At 39.8% G+C, this 12,986-nt stretch overlaps 10 non-coding genes across 10 annotated transcripts; all 10 read left to right on the top strand.

Annotated features, from left to right (window-relative positions):
- The first annotated feature begins 872 nt into the window (after positions 1-872).
- Positions 873-944, top strand: TRNAP-UGG (transfer RNA proline (anticodon UGG)). The gene has a single exon. It is a non-coding gene; the product is annotated as a tRNA-Pro (tRNA).
- A 288-nt stretch (positions 945-1,232) lies between these two features.
- Positions 1,233-1,305, top strand: TRNAV-CAC (transfer RNA valine (anticodon CAC)). The gene has a single exon. It is a non-coding gene; the product is annotated as a tRNA-Val (tRNA).
- Positions 1,306-3,498: 2,193 nt separating this feature from the next.
- TRNAP-AGG (transfer RNA proline (anticodon AGG)) lies at positions 3,499-3,570 on the top strand. Its single transcript has one exon. It is a non-coding gene; the product is annotated as a tRNA-Pro (tRNA).
- Positions 3,571-3,858: 288 nt separating this feature from the next.
- On the top strand, positions 3,859-3,931 carry TRNAV-CAC (transfer RNA valine (anticodon CAC)). The gene has a single exon. It is a non-coding gene; the product is annotated as a tRNA-Val (tRNA).
- Positions 3,932-6,321: 2,390 nt separating this feature from the next.
- Positions 6,322-6,393, top strand: TRNAP-AGG (transfer RNA proline (anticodon AGG)). Its single transcript has one exon. It is a non-coding gene; the product is annotated as a tRNA-Pro (tRNA).
- Positions 6,394-6,681: 288 nt separating this feature from the next.
- On the top strand, positions 6,682-6,754 carry TRNAV-CAC (transfer RNA valine (anticodon CAC)). Its single transcript has one exon. It is a non-coding gene; the product is annotated as a tRNA-Val (tRNA).
- A 2,150-nt stretch (positions 6,755-8,904) lies between these two features.
- On the top strand, positions 8,905-8,976 carry TRNAP-UGG (transfer RNA proline (anticodon UGG)). The gene has a single exon. It is a non-coding gene; the product is annotated as a tRNA-Pro (tRNA).
- Positions 8,977-9,264: 288 nt separating this feature from the next.
- On the top strand, positions 9,265-9,337 carry TRNAV-CAC (transfer RNA valine (anticodon CAC)). The gene has a single exon. It is a non-coding gene; the product is annotated as a tRNA-Val (tRNA).
- A 2,125-nt stretch (positions 9,338-11,462) lies between these two features.
- TRNAP-AGG (transfer RNA proline (anticodon AGG)) lies at positions 11,463-11,534 on the top strand. The gene has a single exon. It is a non-coding gene; the product is annotated as a tRNA-Pro (tRNA).
- A 288-nt stretch (positions 11,535-11,822) lies between these two features.
- Positions 11,823-11,895, top strand: TRNAV-CAC (transfer RNA valine (anticodon CAC)). Its single transcript has one exon. It is a non-coding gene; the product is annotated as a tRNA-Val (tRNA).
- The last annotated feature ends 1,091 nt before the right edge of the window (positions 11,896-12,986 follow it).

The following is a 12,986-nucleotide window of genomic DNA, read 5'->3' on the forward strand; positions in this document are numbered from 1 at the left end:
AGAGAAACCATTTAGAATTTCCCTGAAAAAGAAAAAAAGCATACTTAGGCAGAGCTTTGTGGACAGGAAGGACATTAGAGCAAGTGAGGAATAAGCACTGCTTTTGTTAATTTACATAGGCAGAACAGAGACTGCTGGGAAAAGCCTGAAATTAAAGGCACAGAAAATGCCTGCTTCTGGAGAGAACACTAAGAAGCATTGAAAGTTTTTCCTCTGACCCTGGCCACTCTTAAGAGGAATCCTATGATAGTCAGCAGGACCCACCCTAAAAAGGAAGGGACAGCCATTTGGACCCTTTCCACCTTTCCTATATCTCGCCTGATCGAGCCTGATTGAGCGCTGAATGAGCGGATAAGCACATAAGCACATGTACTTCTCATTTTGGGAAGGTATTGCTTAGCTTGTTACCAGCAGCTCAGTTATGTTATGATGTTAGAGGCTATGCAAGGAATGCTTTAGTCCTGCATTAGGCAGTTTTTATTGCTTCTTGCATTCAAGAGATAGATAATTAGCCAGAATCTGTGGCCCAGCTATTCACCTTGGCATTCCGATTTGCACAAAGGGAATCAGTATTGGAGAGAAAAGGCAAAATGTGTTTCTTATGTTGTTATGAACAGCTTTTTATTCTTTCTCATTAGGCTCTAGCCAATGCAGAAATATATAAATAACTGCTGACTTCCTGTAAGACGTGTCCAATGCTGAGACAAAATAAAAGGGGACACTTACAAATGATAGTGCTATCGTTTGAGAAAGGGTAAGTTGACACTGAATTTCCTGTGAATTCACAGACCAAGCATGAAAAAGACACCAGCATGATCTTCATTGCGGGCTTAGAGCTTGTATTACCTTTTTAGAGGTGAGGGTCTTTCAACGGCTCGTTGGTCTAGGGGTATGATTCTCGCTTTGGGTGCGAGAGGTCCCGGGTTCAAATCCCGGAAGAGCCCTTTCATTGGTGCTCTTTTGAAGTATGCATTTCAAAGCCAATATCAATTTTCTCTTTGCAGTAGTGGATGATTATTTGCTAGAGTCTCATGCTTTTAACCTTGCCCTGCCTGAGCAAATAGGAAACATTTCTCTTTAAGCATTTTGCAAAAATGCTGAACTTGCAAGGCATATACAAGCGTTCAGATAGGGCTGTCGGGCAGGTTGCATGAAAGAAATCTAAAACCAGATGCCTTTGGAATAGTCTGTTATGAGCAGTTTCATCACAGAAGAATCACCTGTAGGTATCTGTTTCTGTAGTGTAGTGGTTATCACGTTCGCCTCACACGTGAAAGGTCCCCGGTTCGAAACCGGGCAGAAACACTAGTTATATTGTCTTGGCTGCAATGTTGAGAGTTGCCGTTTTGCATGAAATTGTCCAGGCCCTGAAGATGGGTTCATGCAGTCTCGTTCCAAGAAAGTGAATTCTCTTAAAAACAATAACATAATTGGCATGTGGATGTATCTGTTGATTCACAGACCTCACTTTCAAAAGAGCCCTGCATTCGGTTCAATGCTCAACCAGAACAAGCATTAACTTTGAGAATTGTTGGCACCAACAGGCCTCCTATTTTAGTGGAGTGTTTCTGGTTTTAAGTGCTGAGGCTTGGGCTCAATTCCTAGATGATCCTTCTCAAGGTGATGATACAAATGCATCGTCACCTTTTCGTTTAATGTCAGAATTGTTTATTTCCATTTGGTGGTGTATTAATGCTTTCGACAGTATGGGGATTTTTTCTAGCCTTGCATGAATAAAAGCATATCACTCCTCTTTATGTATTTTTCTAATACATTTATATTTGCATCTCCTCTCCTAGCATGCATTTTTGACTATCTTACAGGCTGTATATAATAAGTATCAATTCAGGGGCGCATCTACTACTCAAATCACAACTGTTCTATCACGACATTGATAAGCAATCTGCATCTGCTTCTGTTGTGTATTGGTTATCATATTTACCTGACGTGTGAAAGTCCCATGTTTGACAGTGCACGTTAACAAAGAAACCAATGATTTTTATTAAAAGTTGTCTTGTGTTTTGGTTACCTTGCATCAGCCAAAACGTGCCAGAGATGACTTCATTTGCAGTCACTTGAAAAGTAGGGATTCTCAAATAAATGGCAAGAGGTTGAAACAAATCCAAAGAAATGCATGGCATATCTATGAGTAGGTGTATGCATGTAACCATATATAAAGATAGATAGACAGATAGATAGATAGATAGATAGATAGATAGATAGATAGATAGATAGATAGATAGATAGATAGATAGATAGATAGATAGATAGATAGATAGATAGATAGATAGATAGATAGATAGATAGATAGATAGATAGATAGATAGATAGATAGATAGATAGATAGATAGATAGATAGATAGATAGATAGATATAGGGAGAGAGAGAGCGTTAATATAAACAGAGACTTTATTTTCAATCAAGCGGTATTTTCTTTCCTTTAGGAGCAGAATGTTCTGATCATCAGCGCACCAGAATGTAGTGCTTGGTTGGCAAGCATCACATATTGTGATGTGTTAGCTAAGAGTTCCATGTCCTTCAGACTCATATATTCCTCTGTAGTTGTACCTTGGTGATTCCACAAAACATGGCATCATAATCAGCATTCTACTGCCACAGAGTCGACAGAGAAACCATTTAGAATTTCCCTGAAAAAGAAAAAAAGCATACTTAGGCAGAGCTTTGTGGACAGGAAGGACATTAGAGCAAGTGAGGAATAAGCACTGCTTTTGTTAATTTACATAGGCAGAACAGAGACTGCTGGGAAAAGCCTGAAATTAAAGGCACAGAAAATGCCTGCTTCTGGAGAGAACACTAAGAAGCATTGAAAGTTTTTCCTCTGACCCTGGCCACTCTTAAGAGGAATCCTATGATAGTCAGCAGGACCCACCCTAAAAAGGAAGGGACAGCCATTTGGACCCTTTCCACCTTTCCTATATCTCGCCTGATCGAGCCTGATCGAGCGCTGATTGAGCGGATAAGCACATAAGCACATGTACTTCTCATTTTGGGAAGGCATTGCTTAGCTTGTTACCAGCAGCTCAGTTATGTTATGATGTTAGAGGCTATGCAAGGAATGCTTTAGTCCTGCATTAGGCAGTTTTTATTGCTTCTTGCATTCAAGAGATAGATAATTAGCCAGAATCTGTGGCCTAGCTATTCACCTTGGCATTCCGATTTGCACAAAGGGAATCAGTATTGGAGAGAAAAGGCAAAATGTGTTTCTTATGTTGTTATGAACAGCTTTTTATTCTTTCTCTTTAGGCTCTAGCCAATGCAGAAATATATAAATAACTGCTGACTTCCTGTAAGACGTGTCCAATGCTGAGACAAAATAAAAGGGGACACTTACAAATGATAGTGCTATCGTTTGAGAAAGGGTAAGTTGACACTGAATTTCCTGTGAATTCACAGACCAAGCATGAAAAAGACCCCAGCATGATCTTCATTGCGGGCTTAGAGCTGGTATTACCTTTTCAGAGGTGAGGGTCTTTCAATGGCTCGTTGGTCTAGGGGTATGATTCTCGCTTAGGGTGCGAGAGGTCCCGGGTTCAAATCCCAGACGAGCCCTTTCATTGGTGCTCTTTTGAAGTATGCATTTCAAAGCCAATATCAATTTTCTCTTTGCAGTAGTGGATGCATATTTGATAGAGTCTCATGCTTTTAACCTTGCCCTGCCTGAGCAAATAGGAAACATTTCTCTTTAAGCATTTTGCAAAAATGCTGAACTTGCAAGGCATATACAAGCGTTCAGATAGGGCTGTCGGGCAGGTTGCATGAAAGAAATCTAAAACCAGATGCCCTTGGAATAGCCTGTTTTGAGCAGTTTCATCACAGAAGAATCACCTGTAGGTATCTGTTTCTGTAGTGTAGTGGTTTTCAAGTTCGCCTCACACGCGAAAGGTCCCCGGTTCGAAACCAGGCAGAAACACTAGTTATATTGTCTTGGCTGAAATGTTGAGAGTTGCCGTTTTGCATGATATTGTCCAGGCCCTGAAGATGGGTTCATGCAGTCTCGTTCCAAGAAAGTGAATTCTCTTACAAACAATAACATAATTGGCATGTGGATGTATCTGTTGATTCACAGACCTCACTTTCAAAAGAGCCCTGCATTCGGTTCAATGCTCAACCAGAACAAGCATTAACTTTGAGAATTGTTGGCACCAACAGGCCTCTTATTTTAGTGGAGTGTTTCTGGTTTTTAAGTGCTGAGGCTTGGGCTCAATTCCTAGATGATCCTTCTCAAGGTGATGATACAAATGCATCGTCACCTTTTCGTTTAATGTCAGAATTGTTTATTTCCATTTGGTGGTGTATGAATGCTTTCGACAGTATGGGGATTTTTTCTAGCCTTGCATGAATAAAAGCATATCACTCCTCTTTATGTATTTTTCTAATACATTTATATTTGCATCTCCTCTCCTAGCATGCATTTTTGACTATCTTACAGGCTGTATATAATAAGTATCAATTCAGGGGCGCTTCTTCTACTCAAATCACAACTGTTCTATCACGATATTGATAAGCAATCTGCATCTGCTTCTGTTGTGTATTGGTTATCATATTTACCTGACGTGTGAAAGTCCCATGTTGGACAGTGCACGTTAACAAAGAAACCAATGATTTTTATTAAAAGTTGTCTTGTGTTTTGGTTACCTTGCATCAGCCAAACCGTGCCAGAGATTACTTCATTTGCAGTCACTTGAAAAGTAGGGATTCTCAAATAAATGGCAAGAGGTTGAAACAAATCCAAAGAAATGCATGGCATATCTATGTGTAGGTGTATGCATGTATCCATATATAAAGATAGATAGATAGATAGATAGATAGATAGATAGATAGATAGATAGATAGATAGATAGATAGATAGATAGATAGATAGATAGATAGATAGATAGATAGATAGATAGATAGATAGATAGATAGATAGATAGATAGATAGATAGATGGGTGGATGGATGGATGTATGGATGGATGGATGGATGGATGGATGGATGGATGGATGAATGGATAGACAGATAGACAGACAGACAGACAGACAGACAGACAGACAGACAGACAGACAGATAGATAGATAGATAGATAGATAGATAGATAGATAGATAGATAGATAGATAGATAGATAGATAGATAGATAGATAGATAGATAGATAGATAGATAGATAGATAGATAGATAGATAGATAGATAGATAGATATAGGGAGAGAGAGAGCGTTAATATAAACAGAGACGTTATTTTCAATCAAGCGGTATTTTCTTTCCTTTAGGAGCAGAATGTTCTGATCATCAGCGCACCAGAATGTAGTGCTTGGTTGGCAAGCATCATATATTGTGATGTGTTAGCTAAGAGTTCCATGTCCTTCAGACTCATATATTCCTCTGTAGTTGTACCTTGGTGATTCCACAAAACATGGCATCATAATCAGCATTCTACTGCCACAGAGTGGACAGAGAAACCATTTAGAATTTCCCTGAAAAAGAAAAAAAGCATACTTAGGCAGAGCTTTGTGGACAGGAAGGACATTAGAGCAAGTGAGGAATAAGCACTGCTTTTGTTAATTTACATAGGCAGAACAGAGACTGCTGGGAAAAGCCTGAAATTAAAGGCACAGAAAATGCCTGCTTCTGGAGAGAACACTAAGAAGCATTTAAAGTTTTTCCTCTGACCCTGGCCACTCTTAAGAGGAATCCTATGATAGTCAGCAGGACCCACCCTAAAAAGGAAGGGACAGCCATTTGGACCCTTTCCACCTTTCCTATATCTCGCCTGATCGAGCCTCATTGAGCGCTGATTGAGCGGATAAGCACATAAGCACATGTACTTCTCATTTTGGGAAGGCCTTGCTTAGCTTGTTACCAGCAGCTCAGTTATGTTATGATGTTAGAGGCTATGCAAGGAATGCTTTAGTCCTGCATTAGGCAGTTTTTATTGCTTCTTGCATTCAAGAGATAGATAATTAGCCAGAATCTGTGGCCCAGCTATTCACCTTGGCATTCCGATTTGCACAAAGGGAATCAGTATTGGAGAGAAAAGGCAAAATGTGTTTCTTATGTTGTTATGAACAGCTTTTTATTCTTTCTCTTTAGGCTCTAGCCAATGCAGAAATATATAAATAACGGCTGACTTCCTGTAAGACGTGTCCAATGCTGAGACAAAATAAAAGGGGACACTTACAAATGATAGTGCTATCGTTTGAGAAAGGGTAAGTTGACACTGAATTTCCTGTGAATTCACAGACCAAGCATGAAAAAGACCCCAGCATGATCTTCATTGCGGGCTTAGAGCTGGTGTTACCTTTTCAGAGGTGAGGGTCTTTCAACGGCTCGTTGGTCTAGGGGTATGATTCTCGCTTAGGGTGCGAGAGGTCCTGGGTTCAAATCCCGGACGAGCCCTTTCATTGGTGCTCTTTTGAAGTATGCATTTCAAAGCCAATATCAATTTTCTCTTTGCAGTAGTGGATGCATATTTGCTAGAGTCTCATGCTTTTAATCTTGCCCTGCCTGAGCAAATAGGAAACATTTCTCTTTAAGCATTTTGCAAAAATGCTGAACTTGCAAGGCATATACAAGCGTTCAGATAGGGCTGTCGGGCAGGTTGCATGAAAGAAATCTAAAACCAGATGCCTTTGGAATAGTCTGTTTTGAGCAGTTTCATCACAGAAGAATCACCTGTAGGTAGCTGTTTCTGTAGTGTAGTGGTTATCACGTTCGCCTCACACGCGAAAGGTCCCCGGTACGAAACCGGGCAGAAACACTAGTTATATTGTCTTGGCTGCAATGTTGAGAGTTGCCGTTTTGCATGAAATTGTCCAGGCCCTGAAGATGGGTTCATGCAGTCTCGTTCCAAGAAAGTGAATTCTCTTAAAAACAATAACATAATTGGCATGTGGATGTATCTGTTGATTCACAGACCTCACTTTCAAAAGAGCCCTGCATTCGGTTCAATGCTCAACCAGAACAAGCATTAACTTTGAGAATTGTTGGCACCAACAGGCCTCCTATTTTAGTGGAGTGTTTCTGGTTTTAAGTGCTGAGGCTTGGGCTCAATTCCTAGATGATCCTTCTCAAGGTGATGATACAAATGCATCGTCACCTTTTCGTTTAATGTCAGAATTGTTTATTTCCATTTGGTGGTGTATGAATGCTTTCGACAGTATGGGGATTTTTTCTAGCCTTGCATGAATAAAAGCATATCACTCCTCTTTATGTATTTTTCTAATACATTTATATTTGCATCTCCTCTCTTAGCATGCATTTTTGACTATCTTACAGGCTGTATATAATAAGTATCAATTCAGGGGCGCATCTACTACTCAAATCACAACTGTTCTATCATGACAATGATAAGCAATCTGCATCTGCTTCTGTTGTGTATTGGTTATCATATTTACCTGACGTGTGAAAGTCCCATGTTTGACAGTGCACGTTAACAAAGAAACCAATGATTTTTTATTAAAAGTTGTCTTGTGTTTTGGTTACCTTGCATCAGCCAAAACGTGCCAGAGATGACTTCATTTGCAGTCACTTGAAAAGTAGGGATTCTCAAATAAATGGCAAGAGGTTGAAACAAATCCAAAGAAATGCATGGCATATCTATGAGTAGGTGTATGCATGTAACCATATATAAAGATAGATAGATAGATAGATAGATAGATAGATAGATAGATAGATAGATAGATAGATAGATAGATAGATAGATAGATAGATAGATAGATAGATAGATAGATAGATAGATAGATAGATAGATAGATAGATAGATAGATAGATAGATAGATAGATATAGGGAGAGAGAGAGCGTTAATATAAACAGAGACTTTATTTTCAATCAAGCGGTATTTTCTTTCCTTTAGGAGCAGAATGTTCTGATCATCAGCGCACCAGAATGTAGTGCTTGGTTGGCAAGCATCACATATTGTGATGTGTTAGCTAAGAGTTCCATGTCCTTCAGACTCATATATTCCTCTGTAGTTGTACCTTGGTGATTCCACAAAACATGGCATCATAATCAGCATTCTACTGCCACAGAGTGGACAGAGAAACCATTTAGAATTTCCCTGAAAAAGAAGAAAAGCATACTTAGGCAGAGCTTTGTGGACAGGAAGGACATTAGAGCAAGTGAGGAATAAGCACTGCTTTTGTTAATTTACATAGGCAGAACAGAGACTGCTGGGAAAAGCCTGAAATTAAAGGCACAGAAAATGCCTGCTTCTGGAGAGAACACTAAGAAGCATTGAAAGTTTTTCCTCTGACCCTGGCCACTCTTAAGAGGAATCCTATGATAGTCAGCAGGACCCACCCTAAAAAGGAAGGGACAGCCATTTGGACCCTTTCCACCTTTCCTATATCTCGCCTGATCGAGCCTGATTGAGCGCTGAATGAGCGGATAAGCACATAAGCACATGTACTTCTCATTTTGGGAAGGTATTGCTTAGCTTGTTACCAGCAGCTCAGTTATGTTATGATGTTAGAGGCTATGCAAGGAATGCTTTAGTCCTGCATTAGGCAGTTTTTATTGCTTCTTGCATTCAAGAGATAGATAATTAGCCAGAATCTGTGGCCCAGCTATTCACCTTGGCATTCCGATTTGCACAAAGGGAATCAGTATTGGAGAGAAAAGGCAAAATGTGTTTCTTATGTTGTTATGAACAGCTTTTTATTCTTTCTCATTAGGCTCTAGCCAATGCAGAAATATATAAATAACTGCTGACTTCCTGTAAGACGTGTCCAATGCTGAGACAAAATAAAAGGGGACACTTACAAATGATAGTGCTATCGTTTGAGAAAGGGTAAGTTGACACTGAATTTCCTGTGAATTCACAGACCAAGCATGAAAAAGACACCAGCATGATCTTCATTGCGGGCTTAGAGCTGGTATTACCTTTTCAGAGGTGAGGGTCTTTCAACGGCTCGTTGGTCTAGGGGTATGATTCTCGCTTTGGGTGCGAGAGGTCCCGGGTTCAAATCCCGGACGAGCCCTTTCATTGGTGCTCTTTTGAAGTATGCATTTCAAAGCCAATATCAATTTTCTCTTTGCAGTAGTGGATGATTATTTGCTAGAGTCTCATGCTTTTAACCTTGCCCTGCCTGAGCAAATAGGAAACATTTCTCTTTAAGCATTTTGCAAAAATGCTGAACTTGCAAGGCATATACAAGCGTTCAGATAGGGCTGTCGGGCAGGTTGCATGAAAGAAATCTAAAACCAGATGCCTTTGGAATAGTCTGTTTTGAGCAGTTTCATCACAGAAGAATCACCTGTAGGTATCTGTTTCTGTAGTGTAGTGGTTATCACGTTCGCCTCACACGTGAAAGGTCCCCGGTTCGAAACCGGGCAGAAACACTAGTTATATTGTCTTGGCTGCAATGTTGAGAGTTGCCGTTTTGCATGAAATTGTCCAGGCCCTGAAGATGGGTTCATGCAGTCTCGTTCCAAGAAAGTGAATTCTCTTAAAAACAATAACATAATTGGCATGTGGATGTATCTGTTGATTCACAGACCTCACTTTCAAAAGAGCCCTGCATTCGGTTCAATGCTCAACCAGAACAAGCATTAACTTTGAGAATTGTTGGCACCAACAGGCCTCCTATTTTAGTGGAGTGTTTCTGGTTTTAAGTGCTGAGGCTTGGGCTCAATTCCTAGATGATCCTTCTCAAGGTGATGATACAAATGCATCGTCACCTTTTCGTTTAATGTCAGAATTGTTTATTTCCATTTGGTGGTGTATTAATGCTTTCGACAGTATGGGGATTTTTTCTAGCCTTGCATGAATAAAAGCATATCACTCCTCTTTATGTATTTTTCTAATACATTTATATTTGCATCTCCTCTCCTAGCATGCATTTTTGACTATCTTACAGGCTGTATATAATAAGTATCAATTCAGGGGCGCATCTACTACTCAAATCACAACTGTTCTATCATGACAATGATAAGCAATCTGCATCTGCTTCTGTTGTGTATTGGTTATCATATTTACCTGACGTGTGAAAGTCCCATGTTTGACAGTGCACGTTAACAAAGAAACCAATGATTTTTATTAAAAGTTGTCTTGTGTTTTGGTTACCTTGCATCAGCCAAAACGTGCCAGAGATGACTTCATTTGCAGTCACTTGAAAAGTAGGGATTCTCAAATAAATGGCAAGAGGTTGAAACAAATCCAAAGAAATGCATGGCATATCTATGAGTAGGTGTATGCATGTAACCATATATAAAGATAGATAGACAGATAGATAGATAGATAGATAGATAGATAGATAGATAGATAGATAGATAGATAGATAGATAGATAGATAGATAGATAGATAGATAGATAGATAGATAGATAGATAGATAGATAGATATAGGGAGAGAGAGAGCGTTAATATAAACAGAGACTTTATTTTCAATCAAGCGGTATTTTCTTTCCTTTAGGAGCAGAATGTTCTGATCATCAGCGCACCAGAATGTAGTGCTTGGTTGGCAAGCATCACATATTGTGATGTGTTAGCTAAGAGTTCCATGTCCTTCAGACTCATATATTCCTCTGTAGTTGTACCTTGGTGATTCCACAAAACATGGCATCATAATCAGCATTCTACTGCCACAGAGTGGACAGAGAAACCATTTAGAATTTCCCTGAAAAAGAAAAAAAGCATACTTAGGCAGAGCTTTGTGGACAGGAAGGACATTAGAGCAAGTGAGGAATAAGCACTGCTTTTGTTAATTTACATAGGCAGAACAGAGACTGCTGGGAAAAGCCTGAAATTAAAGGCACAGAAAATGCCTGCTTCTGGAGAGAACACTAAGAAGCATTGAAAGTTTTTCCTCTGACCCTGGCCACTCTTAAGAGGAATCCTATGATAGTCAGCAGGACCCACCCTAAAAAGGAAGGGACAGCCATTTGGACCCTTTCCACCTTTCCTATATCTCGCCTGATCGAGCCTGATCGAGCGCTGATTGAGCTGATAAGCACATAAGCACATGTACTTCTCATTTTGGGAAGGCATTGCTTAGCTTGTTACCAGCAGCTCAGTTATGTTATGATGTTAGAGGCTATGCAAGGAATGCTTTAGTCCTGCATTAGGCAGTTTTTATTGCTTCTTGCATTCAAGAGATAGATAATTAGCCAGAATCTGTGGCCCAGCTATTCACCTTGGCATTCCGATTTGCACAAAGGGAATCAGTATTGGAGAGAAAAGGCAAAATGTGTTTCTTATGTTGTTATGAACAGCTTTTTATTCTTTCTCTTTAGGCTCTAGCCAATGCAGAAATATATAAATAACTGCTGACTTCCTGTAAGACGTGTCCAATGCTGTGACAAAATAAAAGGGGACACTTACAAATGATAGTGCTATCGTTTGAGAAAGGGTAAGTTGACACTGAATTTCCTGTGAATTCACAGACCAAGCATGAAAAAGACCCCAGCATGATCTTCATTGCGGGCTTAGAGCTGGTATTACCTTTTCAGAGGTGAGGGTCTTTCAATGGCTCGTTGGTCTAGGGGTATGATTCTCGCTTAGGGTGCGAGAGGTCCCGGGTTCAAATCCCAGACGAGCCCTTTCATTGGTGCTCTTTTGAAGTATGCATTTCAAAGCCAATATAAATTTTCTCTTTGCAGTAGTGGATGCATATTTGATAGAGTCTCATGCTTTTAACCTTGCCCTGCCTGAGCAAATAGGAAACATTTCTCTTTAAGCATTTTGCAAAAATGCTGAACTTGCAAGGCATATACAAGCGTTCAGATAGGGCTGTCGGGCAGGTTGCATGAAAGAAATCTAAAATCAGATGCCCTTGGAATAGCCTGTTTTGAGCAGTTTCATCACAGAAGAATCACATGTAGGTATCTGTTTCTGTAGTGTAGTGGTTTTCAAGTTCGCCTCACACGCGAAAGGTCCCCGGTTCGAAACCAGGCAGAAACACTAGTTATATTGTCTTGGCTGCAATGTTGAGAGTTGCCGTTTTGCATGATATTGTCCAGGCCCTGAAGATGGGTTCATGCAGTCTCGTTCCAAGAAAGTGAATTCTCTTACAAACAATAACATAATTGGCATGTGGATGTATCTGTTGATTCACAGACCTCACTTTCAAAAGAGCCCTGCATTCGGTTCAATGCTCAACCAGAACAAGCATTAACTTTGAGAATTGTTGGCACCAACAGGCCTCTTATTTTAGTGGAGTGTTTCTGGTTTTTAAGTGCTGAGGCTTGGGCTCAATTCCTAGATGATCCTTCTCAAGGTGATGATACAAATGCATCGTCACCTTTTCGTTTAATGTCAGAATTGTTTATTTCCATTTGGTGGTGTATGAATGCTTTCGACAGTATGGGGATTTTTTCTAGCCTTGCATGAATAAAAGCATATCACTCCTCTTTATGTATTTTTCTAATACATTTATATTTGCATCTCCTCTCCTAGCATGCATTTTTGACTATCTTACAGGCTGTATATAATAAGTATCAATTCAGGGGCGCTTCTTCTACTCAAATCACAACTGTTCTATCACGATATTGATAAGCAATCTGCATCTGCTTCTGTTGTGTATTGGTTATCATATTTACCTGACGTGTGAAAGTCCCATGTTGGACAGTGCACGTTAACAAAGAAACCAATGATTTTTATTAAAAGTTGTCTTGTGTTTTGGTTACCTTGCATCAGCCAAACCGTGCCAGAGATTACTTCATTTGCAGTCACTTGAAAAGTAGGGATTCTCAAATAAATGGCAAGAGGTTGAAACAAATCCAAAGAAATGCATGGCATATCTATGTGTAGGTGTATGCATGTATCCATATATAAAGATAGATAGATAGATAGATAGATAGATAGATAGATAGATAGATAGATAGATAGATAGATAGATAGATAGATAGATAGATGGGTGGATGGATGGATGTATGGATGGATGGATGTATGGATGTATGGATGGATGGATGGATGAATGGATAGACAGATAGACAGACAGACAGACAGACAGACAGACAGACAGACAGACAGACAGACAGACAGATAGATAG

Source organism: Lissotriton helveticus, chromosome 8 (genome assembly GCF_964261635.1).
Source record: "Lissotriton helveticus chromosome 8, aLisHel1.1, whole genome shotgun sequence".
Lineage (NCBI taxonomy): Eukaryota > Metazoa > Chordata > Amphibia > Caudata > Salamandridae > Lissotriton > Lissotriton helveticus.